Source organism: Rhinoderma darwinii, chromosome 2 (genome assembly GCF_050947455.1).
Source record: "Rhinoderma darwinii isolate aRhiDar2 chromosome 2, aRhiDar2.hap1, whole genome shotgun sequence".
NCBI lineage: Eukaryota > Metazoa > Chordata > Amphibia > Anura > Rhinodermatidae > Rhinoderma > Rhinoderma darwinii.
The window spans coordinates 227,614,794-227,639,821 of NC_134688.1; the positions used below are offsets into that span (position 1 = coordinate 227,614,794).

Consider the following 25,028-nt stretch of genomic DNA (forward strand, 5'->3'; position numbering starts at 1 on the left):
GGTTTTCCCAAGACAGGAGTCCCCGGCCATAGCACTTTCGATGCTCTGGCTGGGGACTCCATAGTTGAAAACGCCTGACATCACTGTCCATATTTGGAAAGTGACATTAGAGGCTCCCTCTAGAAGCAGATTTCCCGGTCACAGCATTGCCGAGGCTCTGGCCGGGGATTAGAGCATCTTAAAGTCTTTAACGTCACTGTCCATATATGGACAGTGACGTCAGGGGCTCCCTCCAAAAGCAGAATCCCTGTCCAGAGCGTTGCCGGCTTTCCTGAGCTTAGTACTTAAAGTATCGCTGTGTCCGGGGAGTTCAGGTGACGTATCCTATTGTATGCCTATACAGTGGGATACGTCATTCACTTCTGTTGAAGGTATATGTCAGGACTCCACCCGAAGTATACCTTCCTACGAAAAGAAAAACTTTGATGTGAACAGACCCCAAGAAGCCCACGGCTATGAATATATTTAGCACAACATGGGCTGTCAGTGCTCCAAAATCTGCACCAGCTATGAGCTAGCATAGATTTCCGCTATAATTTACACTCAGCGTAAATTGTAATAAATCCGTCATACAGCAGATCCCTTCTTCCTCTGGGCCAGACTCCATTTTTCTACCCGCAGTTGGCACTGACTTGGTGGAGGGAGTGTGTAGATTGCCAGTGGATAAGGTATTATAAGGTGTAGGTGCTGAAGCAAGCGTTTCAAATCATGAAGGGCAAGGAGCGAGTCAGGTTGAAGGAGTTGCAATCACTGATAGGGTAATTGAACTTTGCATGCACAGTCACACCAACAGGGAGGATTTTCTGTAAGAGTATTGAGCGTAGTTCAGTGTGAGTAAAAAAGATTTTCACAAAATTAGTTAACAAAGTACCCAAAAGAGGATTTTGAGGTGTGGGGTAGATTTTTTGAGGACTTTATTGGAGTGGCAGTAAGGTTGAAGTAGCCGGCATCAAATCAGAAGCTAAGACTGTTCACAGATGCAACTGGTTCATATGGGTACATAGCATATTTTAATGGACAGTGGTGTGTGTGGAAGTGGCCAGCAGTGGGAGAAAATAGAATTAGACTTATCGGTAATTAGTTTTTTTTGTAAAACCTCCATGACCGCACCACAGGAGGTAAGACTCCGCCTCTAATATGGACAGGAAAAAGCACAAGAGGTTAAATAGCCCCACCCCACCGTTTCTCCTCAGTGTATGTCCACTAACCATTTCTGGTAATTTTACATATCTATTACTTGTCATGGAAATCGAAAAAATGAGCAGCAACTCCAAGGATTCAGTTGAAAAATGGGTACTTTATTGCCCGTGGAACGTTTCAGCTCTGTCCACTAGAGCCTTTATCAAGCTTGAGAAAGGCTCTAGTGGACGGAGCTGAAACGTTGCACAGGCAATAAAGTACCGATTTTTTTCACCTGAATCCTTGGAGTTGCTGCTCATTTTTTCGATTTCTGTGTATTTGGAATTTTGGTCTGTTCCTCAGAGCTTGCACCCACACACAGCCAGTGCTGCTGGGCTTTGTATATATCTATTACTTGTTGAAAAATACGTGTAAATAATGTTTAATTAACATAAATAAAAGGGGGGGAATATAAGGGTGCTGTGATGGAGGGTTTACTAGAAACCAAATTACCGGTAAATCGAATTCTATTTTCTCAAGGCACCCTCAATGACAGCACCACAGGAGAATTCCCATATTAAATAATTGGTTGGGGGTGGGGGGGGGGGGGACTACAGCTTGGAGAACTTTCATTCCAACGGAAAGATCCTTGCTGAAAACAGATTTAATCTGTAATGTTTTGTAAAAGTGTGAACGGATGAGCAGGTTGCTGCTTTGCAGATCTGTTCAATGGATGCATCCGCTCTTTCTTCCCAGAATACTGACATAAAGCCTGTAGAGTGGGCCTTCAGATGATCTGAGGGAGACATGTGGAGGTTTTCATAAAATACACAGATCGCCATTTTAATGCATTTTGCCAATGTATTTTTTGCCACCTTCTTTCCCTTATTAGGACCATTGAATTGAATGAAAAGATTAAGATCTTTCCCCCACAAGTTTGTGGACTCAATGTATTGTAGGATTATCCTGCGGACATCTAGTGTGTGAAACTCTTCTTCCTTTTTGTTTGTTGGATTTTGACAAAATTAAGGCACAACTATATATTGGGACATGTGGAAGTTTGACATTACCTTGGGAAAGAAGGTGGGATCTGGATGGAAAATAAGCCTATCATTTAGGATTCTGAGAAAGGGATCCCCAATAGTGAGGACTTGAATTTCTCCTACCCTTCTAGCTGTGGGTATAGCTATCAAAAAAGCTGCCTTCTAAGAGAGATGATTTATCTTACAGGAAGATATACATTCAAAGGGAGATAACATCAAACCTCTCAATACTACGTTTAAATCCCAAGGAGGAAGAACTACACAAGGTCTGGGAGATAATCTAGATGCTGCCACAAAGAATCTTTTTATCCATCTATGGGAGGCCAGATCTTGATTAAAAAAAATTGACTCATAGCGGATCCTTGAACTTTTAAGGTGCTAGGTTTTAGTCCTTTGTCCAGGCCTGATTGCAGAAAGTGCAATATCTCTGCAATATTAGGATGATGAACATCGGGAAAGGAGTCGCCACACCAGGATAAGAATTTCTTCCAGACGTTCCCATAGATGGCGTTAGTGACATTTTTACTACTTTTTTGTAGGGTTTTTATGACTGCCTCTGACAATCCTTTGGCTTTCAGTATCAGGCCCTCAGAAGTCGACTGCGCTATTGATTCTGTCAAAACAACGACGGAACCCTGAAACAACGGTGACAAACGGAAACCATTAGCAACGTTTCCGTCACTTGAGATCAATGGTGATGCAAACGGAAGCTAAGGTTTCCGTTTGCCTTTCCGTTGAGGGGTTTCCCCGACGGAAACCCTCAAAGGAAAGACAACGTTGATGTGAATACAGCCTTAGAGGGCATCTCTACCCATAAAATGCTGTATTTGGTATTCTTCCATAGTCTAAATTTTTATTTTTGTCATGCATGTAGCCATATAACTACAATCAGGGGTGCACCAGGCTGTTAAGTAAGTTCTTATGACCTCCAGGAAATGCTGGAGGTTTCTGACATATAGCAGCATTCATGGAAAGAAATCAACATTAGCTTATTGTATATTGAAAGCTGCTGCAGTGCTCAGGAGGAAGGACGTTACAGCAGCTTGAGTGGCCATACAATAATTAGATATGAAAAGGGGGACATGGTTTTGAAAACTGCTGCAACTCTTGAAACATGTAAGAAACATGTAAAAATGGCCTAGAGAAAGTCTGAATGTGCCCCCCTGCCCTGGCATACAAAACTGGAATGGTCTTTACCTGCTTCCCTGCGGTGAACTTTCCTGCAGAGCCTGTGATTATGATGTGAAGATCTTGTAGCATGAAGAAAATGGTGGTCTTGTCTGAGAACTGAACAGATCTGATGGGACGAAGACTGCTCTACACATATGTGCTGCTGCATCAGGTGCTTGTCTGTAAAAAAGACACATCACAATGCCTTAGTATTCCATCAGCTGTGATGTCATCAATTGAAGGGAGAAGACTATGATGTCAACTGTAGGGAGAAGCCTGTGAGTGCTATAGATGAATATCCATGAAGAATTCATTATTTATAGAGCACTGAAAGCAGATCATTATGCTTTATAAACAAATGTACATTTTAAAGCTCTGTTAGTAGAAAAAACAACACATCGTATACCATTTTACACGTTGGCAATATAATTCAGAATCACTACTGTAGGCTTATACTGGAACAATTGTGAACTTATTAAGGTTGCAGCATGCTTGGCCATTTTTATTCTTTTGCCTTCTAGCCATAAACGTTTTTTTATTTTAATGTCTACGTTTCCATTTGAGGCCTTGTTTTATTTTTGCAGGACAAGGTGTAACTTTTTTGTGCATCACGTCCCCGCTAGAAAACTTGCACTTTTGATTAGCACTTTAGAGCTTTACATGTGTATTCTTTTTATAATATTTTTTGTGCTGTATTAACATAATAGCTCAGCGGATGTCTACCTATAATATGCTGCCCTTCAGGAGTATTCCCAGGAACAATCCTCACTTCCTCATCTCATGTTAAAAGTGACACTAAGGGTATGTTCACCCTATTTTCAGCTCTTTTTCGGGCCGTAAACGCCTTGAAAAACGGCTGAAAATACATGGCCTGAACGCCTCCGAACATCTGCCCATAAATGTCAATGGGAAAAACGGCGTCTCGTTCCCCCGGGGTGTTTTTTACGCGCAGTTTGTAAAAACGGCACATAAAAAAACGCCCTGTAAAAAGAAGTGCATGTCACTTCTTGAGCCGTTTCGGAGCCATTTTTCATTGTCTCAATAGAAAAACAGCTACAAAAACGGCCGTAAACAAACGCATCAAAAAAACGTTTGATGCATAGAAAAAAACGCCTGAAAATCATAGGCTGTTTTCCCTTGAAAACAGCTACGTATTTTACAGCCATTTTTTGTTAAGCATATGAGCATACCCTTAACCTTAAAAACACACATTAAATGAAATAAATCCTTTTATAAAATTGTCCCCTATAGATAAACCTGCAAGATTTCCAGCAAGCTGCAGAAAAAAGCAGTTGTGATTTTGCAGAAAAGAGGGAGCCTTTTCCTACCAGCCTCCTCTATCCAAACATCTGCAGCGGAAATGCCACTTGTGAACACCCTAAAAGTACGTTCACACTGAGTTTTTTGCAGGCAGAAAAATCTGCCTCAAAATTCCTTCAGGAGGCCGCACTCTCTTTGCTGCATTTTTTTTGCTGAGTTTTTCGCCCGCAGCCCGTGAGCGCTGTGATGTCAATGGGAGGTCAGAGATGGAAACGCCTGAAGAAAGAGCATGACGCTTTTTTGGCGCAGTTTCCAACGTGGTTTCCGCGCCAAAAACAGGGCCAAACAATCTTAGTGTGAACTAGGCCTAAGGAAATTACGCAGCATTTACAGTAGCAGCACAGTGAATGAGATTTGAACAAATCTCATGCAGACGCTACAGTAAAAATCTGCAGCAAAAACGTTCATAAAGTGACCTGCGATGCGGATTTTAAATCCGCAACATATTAATTTATGCTGCAAATCCGTTGCTATTTTGTTGCGGGTTTTCCACATTGATTAAATTCAATGGGTAAAACCCGCAACAAAATAGCAACAAATCCGCAGCATAAATTGACAAGCTGCAGATTTAGGGCATGACCACACGTGGCGGATTTCCTCCGCAACTGTCCGCATCAATGCCGCACCTAATCCGGGTTGCGGATTACGGCTGCGGATCTGCACAAAATGTGCAGAAAATTGATGCGGACTAGCTGCTGCGGACTGCGGGAAAAGTGCTTCCCTTCTCCCTATCAGTGCAGGATAGAGAGAAGGGACAGCACTTTCCCTAGTGAAAGTAAACGAATTTCATACTTACCGGCCGTTGTCTTGGTGACGCGTCCCTCTTTCGGCATCCAGCCCGACCTCCCTGGATGACGCGGCAGTCCATGTGACCGCTGCAGCCTGTTATTAGCCTGTGATTGGCTGCAGCCGTCACTTGGACTGAAACGTCATCCTGGGAGGCCGGACTGGAGACAGAAGCAGGGAGTTCTCGGTAAGTACGAACTTCATTTTTTTTTACAGATACATGTATATTGGGATCGGTAGTCACTGTCCCGGGTGCAGAAACAGTTACTGCCGATCGCTTAACTCTTTCAGCACCCTGGACAGTGACTATTTACTGACGTCTCCTAGCAACGCTCCCGTCATTACGGGAGCCCTATTGACTTCCTCAGTCTGGCTGTAGACCTAGAAATACATAGGTCCAGCCAGAATGAAGAAATGTCAAGTTAAAAAAGCAAGACGCATCCGCAGCACACATGACATGTGCATGACAGCTGCGGACTTCATTGCGGAACTTAGAATCTCCATTGAAGTCAATGGAGAAATTCCGCCATGAGTCCGCCACTGCTCCGCAACAGACAGAGCATGCTGCGGACACCAAATTCCGCTCCGCAGCCTATGCTCCGCAGCGGAATTTTACGCCTCGTCTAAACGAACACTGCTAAATTAAAGTGTAAGTCAATGGACAAACGGCTCCGCTGCGGATTAACGCTGCGGAGTGTCCGCAGCGGAATTTAAGTGAAATTCCGCCACGTGTGAACCCAGCCTTAAACTCTGCACCGCAGGTCAATTTATGCATTTTTTTGCTGCGGAAGTGAAACCTAGAACAAATAGCAAATGTTGCAACTTTTGTGGCGGAAACGCTGCGATTCCGCTTCAAAATTCACAAAAACGCTAATGCTTACCTCCGGCCGTTGCCATAGTGACGCGTTTCTCTGTTCTGAGTGACACCTGGCCTCCTGGGATGACGTTTCAACCCATGTGACTGCTGCAGTCAATAACAGGCTGTGGTGGTCAATTGGGCTGCAGCATCATTCCAGGAGGCCAGGCTGCACTGAAACGGAAGAAGGCGTTGCTACGACAACAGCCAGGGGTAACTATCAGCTTTTTTTATTTTTTTTCAAGCAGTGTTTCTGCAGCGGAGATTCAGACCGAAAATCTGCACCATGTGCACTTTTTCAGGCGGAATTCCCTGCAGGTTCAAGGTTGGATATGCTGTGTAGCCTAAGGCCTCATGCACACGACCGTAGCCATGTGCTCGGCTGTGATTTTCGGGTCGGCCGGCAGCAGACTGTCAGCCGCGAGCCGCCCGCAAATCGCGGGCCATGCACCGCGGCCATTATTTTCAATGAGCCCAGACCGCAGAACACGGCCATAATAAAGCTTGCCCGTTCTTTCTGCGGTGCAAGAGGCCTAAAGCTGGGTTCTCACTGTGCAGATTTTGCAAGTATTTTTTAACCCAAAACTAGGAAAGTAACCTAAATAGAAGAAATATAAGAATTGAGAATATAAGGGAAGGCCTTATAGGTCCGCTCTCCTTGATCCAATTCTGGCTTTGGCTTACAAAATGCTGACAAAATCCGCAGCAAATCTGCAATGTGGAAACCCAGTCTAAGGGCATGACCAGACATGGCGTATTTCTTCCGCCACTGTCCGCATCAATGCCGCACATAATCTGCGTTGCATATTCTGTTGCGGCTTTGTCTAAAATGGGCATTAAATTGATGCGGATTAGCCGTTGCGCATTGAGGTGAAAGTACGTCCCTTCTCTCTATCAGTGCAGGATAGAGAGAAGGGGCAGCCCTTTCCCTAGTAAAAGTAAAATAAATTCCTACTTACCCGGCCGTTGTCTTGGTGACGCGTCCCTCTTTCAACATCCAGCCCGACCTCCCTGGATGACGCGGCAGTCCATGTGACCGCTGCAGCCTGTGATTGGCTGCAGCCGTCACTTGGACTGAAACATCATCCAGGGAGGCCGGACTGGAGGAAGAAGCAGGGAGTTCTCGGTAAGTATGAACTTCTTTTTTTTACACGTCGATCTATATCGGTAGTCACTGTCCAGGGTGCTGAAACAGTTACTGCCGATCGCTTAACTCTTTCAGCACTCTGGACAGTGACTATCTCCTGACGGCACACACGTAGTCACCCGTAATTACGGGAGCCCCATAGACTTCTATGGGCCTGCCCGTGCCCTAATAACGGGCCGTGATTACGGGCGTTCAGTCCGGCTATAGACCTAGAAATACATAGGTCCTGCCAGAATGAAGAAATTTCATGTTCGTAAAGCAAATACGCTACGCACACACGTAACATCTGCAGACTTCATTGCGGAATTTTGACTCCCTATTGAAGTCAATGGAGAAATTACGCAATGAGTCCGCAACAAGTCCGCTACACGTCCGCAACAACCAGTGTATGCTGCGGACACCAAATTTCGCACCGCAGCCTATGGTCCGCAGCGGAGTTTTCCGCAACGTGTGCACGAACCTAACTAAAAAGCAGTGGAAAGCAATGGAGAATATGTCCGCTGCGGATTACCGCAGCGGAATTCCAGAGCAATTCCGCCATGTCTGGTCATGCCCTAAGGGTATGTTCACACGACAGCGTCCGTAACGGCCGAAATTACGGGGATGTTTTCAGGAGGAAACATCCCCGTAATTTCAGCCGTAACGGCAAGTGCAGGCGCTTGAACGCCGCGTCCATTACGGACGTAATTGGCGCTGCTTTTCATTGGAGTCAATGAATAACGGCTCCAATTACGCCCAAAGAAGTGACAGGTCACTTCTTTGACGCGGGCGTCTATTTACGCGGGTGTCATTTGACAGCGGCGCGTAAATATACGCCTCGTGTGAACAGACAAACGTCAGCCCATTGCTTTCAATGGGCAGATGTTTGTCAACGCTATCGAGGCACATTTTTCGGACGTAATTCGGGGCAAAAACACCCGAATTACGTCCGTAATTAGTGCGTGTGAACATACCCTAAGGGTGTGTCCAGATGTGGCAGTTTTGCTGCCAATTTGCGGCGTGGGTTCTGCATCGCAAATCCGCAGCAGTTTACAGTACATCAAAAGTGGATGGGGTTTTCAAAACCCCATCCACATGTAGCAGAAGACGACCGCAATAACAGCGGAGCATTCTGCATATTTTCAAATCTGCAGCGTGCTCATTCTGTTGCGGAGAAGCAGCGGATCTTCACTGCGGATTTCAGCCTTTGCAATGCATAGGCTGAAACCTACATAAAATCTGCTGCTAAATCCGCAACTAAATCTGTATGTAACATATGTGGATTTTCCAAGAATTCACATCAAAATCTGCAGGGAAATTGTCCGCTAAGTCCCCCTATGGAATACAGGTTACCCAGGTTCCTGAAAGACAAATCTGCCTAGATATAGTGCAATTTGGTAGCGACGAGGGGCATTTATTTAGGGGGATTAAGTATTCAGCAGATCTCTATTACAGTTCCACATGGTTTGTTACCCAGCTTTTCTGGAACCCTCAAGGGCAAATCTGTCTAAATATGACACAATTTGAGAGATAAGAGCGGGATTTATTTCGTTCGGTTTAATGTTTAGCAGTCTCTATTACAGATTCACATGGTTTGTTACCCAGCTGTCCCAGTACCCTGAAAGGCTTTGCCTTATCTATGGCACAATTTGGTAGAGAGGAGGGGCATTTATTTAGGGGGATTTAGTATTCTACAGTCTCTATTACAGCTTCACATGGTTTGTTACCCAGCTTTCCTGGGATCCTGAAAGACAAATCTGGCTAGCTAAGGTACAGTATGTAAAATGTATCACTGCATAAAAGGCAGGTGTGTTAATCGCAGCTTCACAGGGATTCTTGGCTCCCGATTAGCAAATCTGACTAGTAATGCTACGATATAGGAGTTGGAGATTTATCAATGCAGGACTAGGCAGATCTGGCATTCTGCCGCCTGGGAAAGATGGGTAACAAACTCTGTGGGGCTGTTGTGATGGATGACATATTGGTCATATAAAATACACACAATACTGCTCTGGTACGTTGTGTATATCCATCACATAGTATCAGGGCAATGTGGCTTGTGGTCACCATTGCAGCTCCACAGTGTTGCTGTTCTATGAGAGCTGAGTGACTAGTCGTTCTAGATATAGATATATATATATATATATATATATATATATATATATATATATATATATATATATACACATACAGGCCATGCTCCAGTTTTATGTGGGCCATTGGGCGACACAGACTTAGTAGGCCCCTTTGCGGGGGATCTCAGAGCGGCAGTAAAATGGCAGAAAACGTCATAACATTTTCATTTTTTCGTCGACGGAGATGTATGAGGGCTTGTTTTCTGCGAGACGAGCTATAGTTTATATAGGTACCATTTTTGGATACATGCTACTTTTTGATCACTTTTTATTCCAATATTTGTAGGGCAAAGTGACCAAAAAACAGATATTCTGGAATGGTTTTTTACGTTTTTTTTTTACACCGTAAAATAAAATAATATTTTTATAGTTTTGGCCGTTACGGACGCGGCGATACCAAATATGTATGGTTTAATTTTTATTTCAATAATAATGGAAGTTTTCCGTGCTAGGCAGACTGCCACCGGAACCCCTGCAATTTCATTGCTGGGGCTCCGATGAGCTGCAAACAACTTAAATGCAGCGATCGTTTTTGACCGCTGCATTTAAGGGGTTAATAGCGGGGATCGAAGCTAATTTCGGTCCCCGCCAATATAGCCGGATGTCAGCTGTAATACACCGCACCGACTCAGGATACGGCAAAATGCGGGAAGCACTAGCTTTCCATGACGTATCCATACGCCAAATGTCGGGAAGGGGTTAAATAGAGAAATATTTACATAATAAAGATGTGGCCACTTCCACTTTACCACACAAGGTGTCTTTGGTTTGATTTAACTCCTTAACGCCGAAGGACGGATATATCCGTCCTCAGCAGCTGCTAGTTCGCGCAGGAGGACGGATATATCCGTCCTGTGATGGCGCGGGTACTGAGACTGTACCCACGCGATCAGCGGCAGGAGCACGGCTGTTATACACAGCCTGGCTCCTGCTGCAACTGCCGGAATCGAAGCGCGCTCCGATTCCGGCAGTTTAACCCATTAAATGCCGCTGTCAATAGTGACAACGGCATCTAATGTGTTTGACAGAGGGGGGAGCTCCCTCTGTCACCCGATCGGCGCCCCCGCAAACAAATCGCGGGTCGCCGTCGGGTTTCCATGACAGCCGGGGGTCTAACAAAGACCCCCAGGTCTGCCTTCAGCATCTGCCTGTTAGGCGATGCCGGAGGCATGACCTAACAGGTTGCCTGTCAGTTTTACACTGACAGGCAATAATGCTTTGGTATACGAAGTATACCAAAGCATTATATATGCGATCGGCACATCGCATAGTGAAGTCCCCTGGTGAGACTTAAAAAAAAAATGTCAATCAGTTAAATAAAGTTTGTGAAAAAAAATAAATAAATAATTACAGTCAAAGTCAAATAAAACTACTTTTTTGGCCCAAAAAGTGGTTTTATTTAGTAAAACGGTCAAAACAAATCACACATACACATATATGGTATCCCCGCGTTCGTAACAACTTGACCAATAAAATGAACATATTAATTAAACCGCTGGATGAACGGCGTCCAAAGAAAACGCAAAAAACAACGTCAAAATTCTCTCTTTTCTCCCATTCCCCCCATAAAAAATAAAATAAAAGTTAATCTATAAGTCCTATGTACCCCAAAATAGTACTAATAAAAACTACACATTGTCCCGCAAAAATCAAGCCCACGTACGGCCACATCGACGGAAAAATAAAAACGTTACGCCTCTTGGAACGCGGCGATGCAAAAACAAGTAATTTTTTTCTAAAAGGCTTTTTATTGTGCAAACGTAGAAAAAACATATAAAACCTTTACATATTTGGTATCCCTGTAATCGTGCCGACCCATAGAATAAAGTTAACATGTTATTTACGCTGCATAGTAAACGGCGTAAATTTATAACGTGAAAATTAATGCTGGAATAGCTGCTTATTTTCAATTCTCTCCTAAAATAAAGTTAATAAAAGTTAATCAATATGTTATAAGCATCTAAAAATGGTACAATTACAAAATACAACTTGTCCCGCAAAAAACAAGCCCTTATACGGCTATGTCGACGGAATAAAAAAAGAGTTACGACTCCTGGAATGCGACCGTGAAAAAACAAAAAATAATCCTTGGTCATTAACGTGCAAAATGGCCCGGTCATTAAGGGGTTAAGGTAAAATAATGGTGTAATAGGTCCATGGCAAGTTGGTTTTAAGTTGGTGAATGTCCTTGCAGTCTCACAGTAGAATGGTAGAGCCACAGATCCTATGTAATGTATCCACGGGCTAACTGAATATGACTAAACATGGTGGCAGTCATGTGACCCTCCCCTCTACATACACACACATACATCATGTGACACCTAGCATTAACATGACATACATGTGTTGGGACCACATAGAGGACACATCCATGGGCTAAGTGAATAGGACTAATGGTAGAATAATGATGACCAACCTCATCACTGTTCATGTATTTACTAAAATGGCCGCCTGCCTCTAGGTGATGTTTAAAATGTCTGCCTGTCTCTAGGTAATGTTATCATGTTGTTAATAAAGTTAACTGTTTTAAAAAATAAAAAAAAACACATAGAGGAGACAGATAGTATTATGTAAGAGCTGCTTCTACACAGACACTGACAGACATGATGAGAGGCTGCTGGAGGAGGGAATACTTATAAAGTCTCATGCACACGGCCGTAGCCATGTGCACGGTCCGTAGTTACGGGCACGGATGGCCACGGACTGTCACCCACGTTTGCGGGTCGTGCTCCCTTTATAAAGTATAGGAACACGTTCCGTAAATTCAAAAAATAGGTCATGTCCTATATTTTGCAGTTCATTTCTACGGCCCTTACACCTTCCTGTAAATATACGGGAAGGTGTCCGCGGGCCATAGACATTAACACCTTCCCGACCGCCCACTGTCTTTTGACGTCAGGCGGTGCAGGTGCTTAGTCTACAGAGACGTCTTTTGGCGTCGCTGTAGATCAGGCTCATGAGTTCTCCTGTGAGCGCTCATCCTCTAAGCAGGAGCTGTAACTAACAGCTCCTGATCCTAAAGCCTCTTGAACACAGCTGGGGTTGGCAAACATTCAGACCCCAGCTGTTTAACACTTTGATTGCCGCGGTCCGTGACCGCGGCATGATGAAAGGGAATTCCCCTCTTTGATTGCATCACCGGGATTCCGGTGATGCGATCAAACACCGGGGAGTCCCTCTGCAGTCAGCCCTGTGGACCTACAAAGGACCCCAGGGCTGTCTGTTCCATTTGCCTGTTGTTCGGGCACACTATGCTGCCACTGTGCTGCCCGATCAGTAGCCTGTGTCATAGTGAGACAGTGTAATGTATTAGCGTACAGAAGTATGCTAATACATTACAAGTAAAAAAAAAAAAGTTACAAATAAAGTTATCCCTTGATGGGATTAAAAAAAAAAAGTAACAAAACAAATAAATAAATAAAAAAAGTCCCAAAAAGAGTCTTTATTTTGCATAAAATATATTTTATTGCCCCTACACTAAATAAAAACAAAAAACCTACACATATTAGGTATCTACACGACCGTAATAACCTGAAGAATTAATCTAATGGGTTATTTAGCGTGAAACTAAAAAAAACTATTCCGAGAATCACTTTTTCCTATATTCACGCCGTAAAATACTGTGGGAAAAAAAAAATGCTAATTCTCTCGCATAAAACAAGGCCTCATACAGCCACGTCAATGAAACAATAAAAAAGTTATGGCTGCTGAAACGCAGAGAGGCAAAAACAGAAAAATTGAGCTGGTCATTAAAGAGGCTCTGTCACCAGATTATCAAATCCCTATCTCCTATTGCATGTGATCGGCACGGAAATGTAGATAACAGTAACGTTTATTTTTTGTAAAAACGATAATTTTTGGCCAAGTTATGAGCAATTTTATATTTATGCAAAGGAGCCTTTCTAATGGACAACTGGGCGTGTTTTCTCGTATTACCAACTGGGCGTGTATTGTGTTTGTAACATCTGGGGCGTGTTTACTTGTTTTACTAGCTGGGCGTTGTGAATAGAAGTGTATGTCAGCATCAAACACAAGTAAACACGCCCCAGATGTTACAAACACAATACACGCCCAGTAAATGTGTGTCCCCAAATACAGTAACAGCCACAGTGTCCCTGATTACAGAGACAGCCAGTGTCCCCAATTACAGTAACAGCCACAGTGTCCCCAAATACAGTGAAAGGCACAGTGTCCCCGATTACAAAGACAGCCAGTGTCTCCAAATATACTAACAGTCACAGTGCCCTAAATACAGTGACATCCACAATGCCCCCAGACACTGACAATCACAGTGCTCCAAATATAGTGACAGCCCCCCAGCATAATTCACCTCCTTGTCTTATGGTGAATCCTGTCTAAGCAAGAGGAAGCATCACTTGCAGAGCAGAGACTCTTTGTTGGAGATGCTGCCACCTGCTGGCTGTACTTGTTCTTTGTCTTCTATATAACAAGTAAATACTTCACAACTTGCCCAAAGACCACCTGCCGAACTAGGTTTGGGCAGGTTGATAAGATGAAAAACCGCCAGGCTGCAAAGAAAGCAGCCCAATTTGCCAAGTTGGCAACCCTGCTTAGGGCCCTAAATAAATGGCAGATCTGTGTAAAATGTATTTTGTTAGATATTCTGACCACATATTGGAGCATACATTAAAGGGGTTTTCGAGGGACACTATTTTTTTCCATGCGGGGCAGCACACGAGCACAGAGGAGTTTCATTAATGAGAAGAAAATGGGACGGGCATTAAGTAAGGAAAGGATTCAACGGGGCGGGCATTGAGGAGACTGTGGACCAATAGGAAGCCTCAAACCCGGGTATACGTCAAAAGTCTCGGGTTTGAAGCATCCTATTGGTCCACAGGCTCCTCAATGTCCACTCCATTCCTTCTACTTCAATAGCCCCACCATTTTCTTTGCGTGCATGCTGTTCCTCAGTGCTCATGCGCTGCCTGCCCCAAAAATTGAGGAATAGAATGCAGGCAAAGAAAATCGTGCTGCTATTGAAGTAGAAGCAAAGAATGAACGGAGGGATGACATTATTATGTAGTCGTTCATGTGCCCCAAACGAGGCCTCTAGTAGTTCATGTCAGACAATCCGTCTATGTTTTATAATTTTAGCATAAATTAAAGTATTTTACTATATTTTCAGGGCATACTGACAGTTGTAGCTTTGCAGCAGCTTTTACCCAATATAGTATTTGTGAGAAGAATACATTTGTTCACAAGTAAAGAATATTTTCATGCAAAATGGATGGGTGCAGCATTTCAGGCTGATTGAATTTTTTTTTTTTTTTTTTTAATTGCCATAAATTCTCTTGTAATATTTAGGTTTTGCAACATTATAAAAATAAAGTAATTCCGAGTCTTCTGAACTTCTTCCCCCTCAAGTGGCAACACTTAAGAGCGTTATTTTTGTGAGATGCATAGAAAACAGCTATTCTGCCATTGTCTTTGTTTTTTATGGAGTTTACAGTGCGGGATAAATAATGTATTTATTTTATAGTACGGGTTGTTACAGATGTGGCAATACCAATTATGTGTAGTTTGTTTTTTTCAACAATAAATCATTGCGTTGGGGACATATTTAATTATTATTTTGCAAAACCACCTAGGCTGGATTCACGCCTGCGTTGAAACATTCCGTTGTTCTGCTCCGTCAGAAGAGCAGAACAAGGGAATAACGGAATCAACTGTTCCGTTGCACAACGGAAGCCACCGATTGCCGACGGAACCCATGGACTTTAATAGGTTTTATAGGTTCCGCAGCATGGTGCACTACTGTCACCGGTAAACCCTGCCAGATCTGACGGAGCCTCCGACACAGATGTGAACAGAGCTTTAGGTGCCTCAGTCATGGAGTAAAAAAAACAAAAACAAAAAAAAAAACATGTGTGACAATCAGAGAGCAAGTGTGATCTTTCATTGACAAGGAGAAGTGATATCATGAACAAACATCCATGCCACCCCTTCCCTGGGATCATCTGAAGTCAATGATCACAGATCCTCCTCCTCTTTCTGCAGGTTGTCAGCACGTCCCCCGATGGTTCCCTCTCTTCTCCTCCACACAGGCCCAATTAAAAGCTGCAAGTACAGTATATGCAGCTCCCACTTCAACCTGCTATAGCTCAGGCTAGATCGCGCATAGAGTGAACACCGTAAACACCTGAAAAACGGCCGAAGAATCAGAAGAATGCCTCCAAACATCTGCCCATTGATTTCAATGGAAAAAACGGCGTTCTACTCCGACGGGCCATCTTTTTATGCGGCCATTTTGAAAAACGGCCACGTAAAAAAACGGCTGCGAAAAAGAAGTGCATGTCACTTCTTGGGACGTTTTTGGAGCTGTTTTTCATAGACTCTATAGGAAATAGCTCCAGAAACAGTCATAAAAAACGCAGCGAAAAACACTGCAAAAATCGCGAGTGGCATAAAAAAAGTCTGAAAATCAGGAGCAGTTTTCCCTTGAAAACAGTTCTGTATTTTCAGACGTTTTTGAATTTGCGTGTGAACATAGCCTTATAAAGCCGCATTCTAGCCAGAGTTTCAGCCTCCAGTGTAGAAGCTACCTCTTCAGTAACACTGCCCTGACCTAGGGGGATATTTTCCTCCAGATAAACTGTAAGGGTATGTTCACACGATTAACAAAATACGTCTGAAAATACGGAGCTGTTTTCAAGGGAAAACAGCTCCAGCAGAGGCCGCACTGCCGCCTAAAAGACAGTAAAGGGGAGGCCTCCATGACAGGCTTAGGAGAGAGTAGGTCAGAAGTTCAGGGTGGGGTTCAAAGAGAGTTCAAACGGAGGGGGTCAGTATTATGGTTAGAGGCAGGGTGGAGCATGGGGGTGGGACGTTATGTCTTTTGCCTTCTTCCTGCTTTCTTCATTCTGAGGGAAGCAGGGAGAAGAGCAACATCAAAGATAAGTAAAAGTTCCCGCCTTCCCGCCCCTTTTTGGTTATGGTTTATTTTACATCCAGTGGTGGGGTCGTTAGCGCTTTCTGACTGTGGTTGCGGGGATGGTTGTTGGTTGCATGTGTCGGTGTCATGGCAGCTGGCGGGGGGAGTCCTTGAGGTTGGTCAGTACAAACTGGTGGGGGGGTCGCATCGGGGGTATGCGTCCTCCAAAAAAGGAATAATAGTGGAAGACTTTTTAGGGTGTTATCCCTTTAAAGTGGGTTTTTGGTCGGAGCCATCTGCAGAGGCGAGCGGTGCCTCCGAGCCTGGTTACGGCTGGAGGCAAAAAGGTGGTGGTTGGCAGATGGCTATCTCAATTAAGCAAAAAAGGAATAACTTCAAGGACTTCCCCTGTCTTAGTGTGTGTTAATATGGGTGATTTACATTTGTTATTTATTATTGATGTTTATTGTTTATGTTTATAAACATCCTGACCCATGTAGGGTCAAATGATTTATTAGAGGGAATTCTACGGTGGAGAATTCCCAAGGTTTTATAATCTTTGGATATGTTTACCTTTTCAGGTTATTTATAAATAAACGGCTGCTGTGGCCATTAACCCCTTAACCCCTTCCCGACATTTGCCGTACATGTACGTCATGGAAAGCATTGACTTCCCGCATCTTGCCGTACATGTACGCCGAATGTTTGGGACCGGCTCAGAAGCTGAGCCGGTGCCATCATCACCGGATCTCAGCTGTATCTTACAGCTGACATCTGGCTGTAACGGCGGGGACCGAAATTAGCTTCGATCCCCGCCATTAACCCCTTAAGTGCAGCGCTCAAACGCGATCGCTGCACTTAAGGTGTTTGCAGCTCATCGGAATCCCAGTAATGAAATTGCCGGGGTTCCGGTGGCTGCAATGGCAACTGGAGGCCTAATACTGGCCTCCCGGTCTGCCTAGCACCGAAGCCGGTCAAGATCCGCCCGGCGGCGGAGCCTGATCGGCTTCCGTAGCTGCCGGCAAGATGGCGCCGGGTCAGGAGCTGATCCGTCGTCATCAGCGGTGGAAGTCAGCTGTACTGTACAGCTGACATCCACCTGTAACGGCAGGAACCGGAGCTAGCTCCGATCCCTGCCATTAACCCCTTCGATGCAGCAATCGAAAGCGATTGCTGCATCGTAGCGGTTACTAGCAGATCGCCAGCCCTGACAGGCAATCAGGACTGGCGACTGCTGTTATGGCAACAGGAGACACAATGGTCTCCTGCTCTGCCATTACGGAGGCCGATTTAGGCCCCGCCGGGAGGCGAAGCCTAATCGGCTTGCTGTCAGTGAATGACTGACAGATCTAATACATTGCACTACATAGGTAGTGCAATGTATTAGAAAAAAAAAATCTGACCGTTGGACCTTCAAGTCCCCTAGTGGGACTTGAGAAAAAGTGTAAAAAAAGTATAAAAAAGTGTAAAAAAAAGTGCAAATAATAAAAGTTTGAAAACAATAAAAGTTTCAAGTAGTCAAATAAAACACAATCCCCCTTTTACTCTTATCAAGTCCTTTATTATTGAAAAATAATAATAAACCATATGTATTTGGTATCGCCGCGATCGTAACGACCTGAGGTATCAAAATATTATATTATTTATTGCACGCGGTGAACAGCGTAAAAAACGTTACCAGAGTTTCTGTTTTTTAGTCACTTTGCCCTACAAATGTTAGAATAAAAAGTGATCAGAAAGTCGCACGTATCCAAAAATGGTACCTATAAAAACTATAGCTCGTCCCGCAAAAAACAAGCCCTCATACACCTCCGTCGACAAAAAAATTAAAAAGTTATGGTTCTCACAACTTGGCGACAGAAAAAATACATTCTTTTTACAAAAGTAATTTTATTGTGCAAAAAGTTGTAAAACATAAAAAAGTGCTATAAATTAGGTATCGCCAGAATCGTACTGACCCGCAGAATAAAGTTAACATGTAGTTTATAATGCGTGGTGAACGCTGTATAAAAAAAAAACGAAAAAAGCTGTGCCAGAATTGCGTTTTTTTGTTTACCTGGCATCCCAAAAAATAGGATAAAAGGTGATCAAAAAGTCACATGTACCCCAAAATGGTACCAATAATAACTACAGCTCGTCCCGCAACAAACCAGCCCTCATACCGCTACGTCTATGAAAAATAAAATTAGTTATGGCTCCAATAAGTCAGGAAATAAAAAAATATGCAGTTGTGCCCGAGGGGAACATTTCTTCTGTTTGAAGAGGCGATTTATCAAGGACCTAAAATTAGGGAACCAGGAAAGGAAGGGCCCAAACATATCCGCTGGAAGTGACGGTGCCCGTATTATACCAGGACAACACTTCCTAGCAAAATTCCCCAACTACAAAGGCGCGGAGTGTGGATCAAAAGGGTGATAATAAAGGACGCCATATATCAGTGCGACACCGGCCTGTGCAGAAAGGATTGAGCACAGCGTAACACACATCTATGGATTATTTTATTGTTTTTTTTTACCCCATTATTATACCACCTGACTATGCCCCTTATATACTCTGCCCGGCTTACATATGCCCTACATTATAAACGGAAACACCAGCAAGACTCCAAACAAAACTACTACCAAGCAAAATCCACGCTCCAAAAGCCAAATGGCATTTCCTCCCATCTGAACCCTACAGCGTGCCCAAACAGCAGTTTCCTTCCACATATATGGCACCGTCATACCCGGGAGAACCCTTTTAGCAATTTTTGGGGTGTGTGTCTCCAGTGGCATAAGCTGGGCACGACATATTTGCCACTGAATGGCATATCTAGGGAAAAATATAAATTTTTAATTTGCACCATCCACAGCGCATTCATTTATGGAAAAGACCTGTGGGGTGAAAATGCTCACTACACCCCTTAATAAATGCCTTGAGGGGTGCAGTTTCCATAATGGGGTCACTTCCCAGGGGTTTATTTTTATTATTTCACATCTGAGCCTCTGCAGTTGTGAACCAATACTTTGTAAATCGCCAAATTAGGCCTCAATTTTACATGGTACGCTTTCACTCCTGAGCCTGGTCGACTGTCCAGGCAAGAGATTAGGGCCACATGTAGGGTGTTTCTAAAACCAGGAAACCCAGCATAATAATTAGAGAGCTGTCTTGTTATGGTGGCACAAGCCGGGCACCACATATTGTCCACATATCTGTGGAAAAAATCCCATTTTCACTCTGCAACATCGAGTTCACACTAATTTCTACAAAACACCTGCAGGGTTAACATGCTAACTACACCCCTAGGTAAATGCATTGAGGGGTGTAGTTTCCAAAATTGGGTCACTTCTGGGGGGTTTCCACTGTTTTGGGCCCACAGGCGCCCAGAAACCAATCCAGCAACATCTGCACTCCAAATGGCGGTCCTTCCCTTCTGAGCCCTGCCGTGTGCCCAAACAGCAGTTTATGACCACATATGGGGTATTGCCGTACTCGGGAGAAAGTGCTTTACAAATGTTGGGTTCTTTTTTTTCCTTTATTTGTTGCGAAAATGAAAATATTTGCGCTAAAGCTAAGTCTTATTGAAGAAAAAGGATTGTTTTTATTTTCACTGCCAAATTCTAATAAATTCTATGAAACATCTGTGGGGTCAAAATGCTCACTACGCCCCTAGATGAATTCCTCAAGAGGTGTAGTTTCCTAAATGGTGTCACTTTTTGGGCGTTTTCATAGTTTTTTCCCCTCAGGGGCTTTGCAAATGTGACATGGCCGCCGCAAACCATTCCTGCTCAATGTGATCTCCAAAAGCCAAATAGCGCTCTTTCCCTTCTAAGCCAAGCCGTGTCTCCAAACAGCCGTTTATTACCACATGTGGGGCATTACTTAATTCGGGAGAAATTGCTTTACAAATTTTGTGGTGCTTTTTCCCCAGTCCTTGTGGAAATGAGTAAAAATAAGCTAAACCTACATTTTCTTTGAAAAAATGTTGATTTTTATTTTCAGGGCCTACTTCCAATAATTTCTGCAAAAAACCTGTGGGGTCAAATCGCTCACTATACCCCTAGATAATTTCCTCAATGGGTGTAGTCTCCAAAATGGGGTCACTTGTGGGGGTTTCTACTGTTTTTTGATACCTCAGGGACTTCGTAAATGTGACATGGCCTCCGCAAACCATTCCTGCTAAACTTGAGCTCCAAAAGCCAAATAGCGCTCTTTCCCTTCTCAGCCCTGCCGTGTCTCCAAACAACCGTTTATTACCACATGTGGGATATTGTTTTACTCGGGAGAAATTGCTTTACAAATTTTACGGTGCTTTTTCTCCTTTAGTCCTTGTGGAAATGAGAAAAAAAATCGTTAAACCTACATTTTCTTTGAAGAAATGTTGATTTTAATTTTCACGGCCTACTTCCAATAATTTCTGTAAAAAACCTGTGCGGTCAAAATGCTCACTGTACCCCTAGATAATTTCCTTGAGGTGTGTAGTTTCCCAGATGGGGTCACTTTTGGGGGATTTTGACTGTTTTGGCACCGCAAGAGCCCTTCAAACCTGACATGGTGCCTAAAATTTATTCTAACAAAAATAAGGCCCCAAAATCCACTAGGTGTTCCTTTGCTTCGGAGGCCGGTGCTTCAGTCCAGTAGCACGCTACGGCCACGTGGGATATTTCCTAAAACTGCAGAAACTGGACAACAAATATTGAGTTGCATTTCTCTGGTAAAACCTTCTGTGTTATAAAAAAAATTGTACTAAAAATTTATTTCTGCAAAAAAATATTAAATTTGTAAATTTCACCTCTACTTTGCTTTAATTCCTGTGACATGTGTAAAGGGTTAAGACATTTTCTAAATGCTGTTTTGAATACTTTGAGGGGTGAAGTTTTTAAAATGGGGTGACTTTTTGGGGGTTTCTAATATACAAGGCCCTCAAAGCCACTTCACAACTGAACTGGCCCCTGTAAAAATGGCCTTTTGAAATTTTCTTGAAAATGTGAGAAATTGCTGCTAAAGTTCTAAGCCTTGTGAGGTCATAGAAAAATAAAAGGATGTTCAAAAAACGATGCCAATCTAAAGTAGACATATGGGGGATGTTAATTAGCAACAATTTTGTGTGGTATAACTGCCTATCTTACAAGCAGATACATTTAAATTGAGAAAAATGCTAATTTTTGAAATTTTTCGCTATATTTTGGTGTTTTTCACAAATAAATACTGAACATATCGAGCAAATTTTGCCAGTAACTTAAAGTCCAATGTGTCACGAGAAAACAATCTCAGAATCGCTTGGATAGGTAAAAGCATTCCGGAGTTATTACCACATAAAGTGACACATGTCAGATTTGAAAAATGAGGCTCGGTCAGGAAGGTCAAAAGTGGCTAAAGAGGGAAGGGGTTAATGACCGCGCCATTTTGCACGTTAATGACCAAGGATTATTTTTTGCTTTTTCATGGTTGCATTCCAAGAGTCGTAACTCTTTTTTTATTCCGTCGACATAGCCGTGTAAGGGCTTGTTTTTTGCGGGACGAGTTGTATTTTGTAAATGTACCATTTTTAGATGCTTATAATATATTGATTAACTTTTATTAACTTTATTTTAGGAGAGTATTGAAAATAAGCAGCTATTCCAGCATTGATTTTCACGTTATAAATTTACGCCGTTTACTATGCAGCGTAAATAACACATTCACTTTATTCTATGGGTCGGCACGATTACGGGGATACCAAATATGTAAGGGTTTTATATGTTTTCCTACGTTTGCACAATAAAAAGCCTTTTAGAAAAAAATTACTTGTTTTTGCATCGCCGCATTCCAAGAGCCGTAACGTTTTTATTTTTCCGTCAATGTGGCCGTATGGGGGCTTGATTTTTGCGGGCCAATGTATAGTTTCATTAGTACTATTTTGGGGTACATAGGACTTATAGATTAATTTTTATGGGGGGAATGGGAGAAAAGAGAGAATTTTGCCGTTGTTTTTTGCATTTTTTTTGGACGCCGTTCATCCGGCGGTTTAAGTAATGTGTTCATTTTATTGTTGAAGTCGTTACGATCGCGGGGATACCATATATGTGTATGTGTGATTTGTTTTGACACTTTTACTAAATAAAACCACTTTTTGGGCAAAAAAAGTCGTTTTATTTGATTTTCACTGTAATTATTATTTTTTTTTTTTACCAGCTTTATTTAACTGATTGACATTTTTTTTTTTAGTCCCACCAGGGGACTTCACTATGCGATCTGCTGATCGCATATATAATGCTTTGGTATACTTCGTATACCAAAGCATTATTGCCTGTCAGTGTAAGGGTATGTTCACACGAGGGCGTCCGTAACGGCTGAAATTACGGGGATGTTTCAGCCTGAAAACATCCCCGTAATTTCAGCCGTAACGGCATGTGCAGGCGCTTGAACGCCGCGTCAATTACGGATGTAATTGGCGCTGCTATTCATTGGAGTCAATGAATAACGGCTCCAATTACGGCCAAAGAAGTGACAGGTCACTTCTTTGACACGGGCGTCTATTTACGCGCCGTCATTTGACAGCGGCGCGTAAATTACGCCTCGTGTGAACAGACAAACGTCTGCCCATTGCTTTCAATGGGCAGATGTTTGTCAACGCTATTGAGGCGCTATTTTCGGACGTAATTCGGAGCAAAAACGCCCGAATTACGTCCGTAATTAGTGCGTGTGAACATACCCTAAAACTGACAGGTAACCTGTTAGGTCATGCCTCCGACATCGCCTAACAGGCAGATGCTGAAGGCAGACCTGGGGGTCTTTGTTAGTCCCCCCGCTGCCATGGAAACCCGACGGCGACCCGCAATTTCTTTGCGGGGGCGCCGATGGGGTGACAGAGGGAGCTCCCTCCCTCTGTCAAACACATTAGATGCCGCTGTCACTATTGACAGCGGCATTTAATGGGTTAAACTGCCGGAATCGGAGTGCGCTTCGATTCCGGCAGTTGCAGCAGGAGCCAGGCTGTGTATAACAGCCGTGCTCCTGCCGCTGATCACGTGGTTACAGTGACAGTACCCGCGCCATCACAGGACGGATATATCCGTCCTCCTGCGCGAACTAGCAGCTGCTGAGGACGGATCTATCCGTCCTTCGGCGTTAAGAGGTTAAATCCAACCTCGTTTTCTGGGAAGTAAAAATGTTTGTTTTTTTTAGAATAGAGGTAAGTGACGCATTCAACACACGATTCTACTTAACCAGCTCATGATTTTCAGAAGTTTTTTGAGCAACTCGCGTTTCTCGCTGCGTTTTTGCGGCCATTTTTGGAGCTGTTTTCAATAGTGTCTATGAGAAAACGGCTCCAAAAACGTCCCAAGAAGTGTCCTGCACTTCATTTGATGAGCCATCATTTTACGCGCCGTATTTTGACAGCGACGCGTAAAATCACAGCGCGTCTGCACAGAACATCGTAAGACCCATTGCAGGCAATGGGCAGATGTTTGCCGACGTATTGGAGCCGTCTTTTCAGGCGTAATTCGAGGCGTAAAAAACGCCTCCATTACGTACGAAAATAGGTCGTGTGAACATACCCTTAGGGCAAAGCCACATGTGGCGGAATTGCTCTTGAATTCCGCTGCGGACACTCCGCAGCGTTAATCCGCAGCGGAGCCGTTTCTCCATTGCCTTCCACTTCTTTTTAGTAGGCTTCGTTTAGACGAGGCTGAAAATTCCGCTGCGGAGCATAGGCTGCGGTGCGGAATTTGGTGTCCGCAGCATACAATGGATGTTGCGGACCAGTGGCGGACTGGTTGCGGACTCAATGGAGATTCTAAATTCCGCAATGAAGTCCGCAGCTGTCATGCACATGTTATGTGTGCTGCGGATGCGTCTTGCTTTTTTGACATGACATTTCTTCATTCTGGCTGGACCTATGTATTTCTAGGTCTACAGCCAGACTGAGGAAGTCAATGGGGCTCCCGTAATTACGGGAGCGTTGCTAGGAGACGTCAGTAAATAGTCACTGTCCAGGGTGCTGAAAGAGTTAAGCGATCGGCAGTAACTGTTTCTGCACCCTGGACAGTGACTACCGATCCCAATATACAGCAACCTGTAAAAAAAATAGAAGTTCATACTTACCGAGAACTCCCTGCTTCTGTCTCAAGTCCGGCTTCCCAGGATGACGTTTCAGTCTAAGTGACGGCTGCAGCCAATCACAGGCTGCAGCGGTCACATGGACTGCCGCGTCATCCAGGGAGGTCGGGCTGGATGCCGAAAGAGGGACGCGTCACCAAGACAACGGCCGGTAAGTATGAAATTCGTTTACTTTCACTAGGGAAAGGGCTGCACTTTTACCGCAGTACGCAGCAGCTAATCCGCATCAATTTACTGCACATTTTGGGCAGATCCGCCACAGAATCTGCAACGCAGATTCTGTGCGGCATTGATGCGGACAGCTGCGGAGGAAAACCGCCACGTGGGGCCATGCCCTTAGAGGGAAAATGCAGACTGCAGTTCTGCTGCACAATGCTTTCAAGCCAAACAATTAAATATGCACTGTATAGTGTTGGTGCAGGACTCGGGAGCGAGAACGGGGATGAGAGAGGAACTATGGGAGAGCAGGGATTATGAACAAACAGGCAGGGAACTGCTG

The 25,028-nt window shown here is 43.7% G+C and overlaps 1 long non-coding RNA gene across 3 annotated transcripts in view; it reads right to left on the reverse strand.

Moving 5' to 3' along the window:
* Window positions 1–917: 917 nt before the first annotated feature.
* LOC142740990 (uncharacterized) overlaps window positions 918–25,028 on the reverse strand; it is a 34,329-nt gene continuing 10,218 nt past the window's right edge. The window contains exons 3-4 of one of the 3 annotated variants that reach the window (XR_012880952.1): window positions 3,360–3,512; window positions 918–1,132 (exon numbers count right to left, since the gene is read on the reverse strand). This is a non-coding gene — a long non-coding RNA (uncharacterized LOC142740990). Of the gene's footprint in view, window positions 1,133–1,475; window positions 1,916–2,132; window positions 2,798–3,359; window positions 3,513–25,028 lie in introns of those variants that run through there. The other 2 variants (XR_012880953.1, XR_012880951.1) reach the window with 2 other exon arrangements.